Here is a 1437-nt window from a genome sequence, read left to right as displayed (position 1 = left end):
AAGCGTCTTAGACTGATATCATAAATTAACAAGGGTGCAATATAAATGTTGTATATTATTCCTTTGAATTGTTAAATATATACTTTGCATTTTGACTAATACCATTCCTGCGCGAAAAACCAGCAGCGTCATATAGTTAATAACTACGAAAAAATATGTTGAATAAGATTTCTGTTCAAAAGACAACACCAACAAATTCGATAATGAGAGTGGATCATTTATTAAAAAAAAAAAATTGTCATGCAATACATCCCCAGGTATGGCAACTGGAGGTAATTGCATAGTTGATGAGTTGAAATTACTGTCAGACTGTTATTTAAGTATACATGTGCATCAGTAAAACCTTGATAAAATTCCACTCGTTCCAATGCCCCCCTTTCCTATATCTCAATTCCCCCTTTTCTTATTATTTCATTTACATGTCCTCCTAATTTATCACTAAACCCCTATATAACGCCACACGTATGTCAACTAAAAGCGACAGTATAACGACATTTTACTGAATACATAATCAACCTTAATCTAAAGTATATACACATATGTGACACATATAGCACGCTGTTTCTTTAACAATTTGTAGAAAAATATGTAAACATAATATATCTTTGGCATTGGAACGCCATAGACAAATTGTTCCCACAACCGGACATCAGTCTATGTAATAAACAAAGTAATATACATAAAAAGAAATGCTATATATCCGACATATCATATCATTAAAATATATATATGATGAATAGGAAATGGGGGTTCTTCATACATCCGTCCCTCCCTCTATATTTATAGTAAATCCCTCCCTGACGGGATGGATCAGTGAGGGACCAGTGAGAGATGAGGGACTGACCCCATGACCTTGTGAGGGACTGACCCCATGACCTTTCATAGGAATTCCCTCTCAAAATAGACTAAATAGTGACAATTTCGTCTTTGAGTAGGATCCCTATAATAATAATAAAGATTTTGATTAAGGGCGATGACGGATAGGTTTCTGTGGTGGGTTCCCTCCGTAAACAACTCGTTGACCCGTGGATCCTTAGATGCTATGGACATTAGGTCGTCCAGTATGACAAGGTTTCTAACACTCGGATTAATGAAAGAATCTTGATCTAGGTCGAGGGGTATCCCCTGTATAAATTCAACTGATGGGTATACAGATGCTTTGATGATGTCATATAGATGTTGCCATCGTTTGTAGAGCCATATGATTCTTTGAGGAGCTGGTGTTATTTTTGTCAAACAATTTTGAAGCATAGTTTTGACAAAGTACGTTTTCCCACAGGATGTAGGACCAGACACGTTAGCTGTGAAGGGATGTTTAAAAGCAAAGTCCCGATGCTGCTGCTGCGGCGGCGGTGGCGGCGGTGGCGGCGGCGGCGGTGACTGTAATCCATGCGATGGAGGCAACAACTGTACCTCCTGCAGCGGCGGCGGCGGCGG

The sequence above is a fragment of the Mizuhopecten yessoensis genome, unplaced genomic scaffold (assembly GCF_002113885.1).
Source record: "Mizuhopecten yessoensis strain PY_sf001 unplaced genomic scaffold, ASM211388v2 scaffold9433, whole genome shotgun sequence".
Classification (NCBI taxonomy): domain Eukaryota; kingdom Metazoa; phylum Mollusca; class Bivalvia; order Pectinida; family Pectinidae; genus Mizuhopecten; species Mizuhopecten yessoensis.
The sequence above is the reverse complement of the archived record's forward strand: the minus strand, read 5'-3'. Positions refer to the sequence as shown.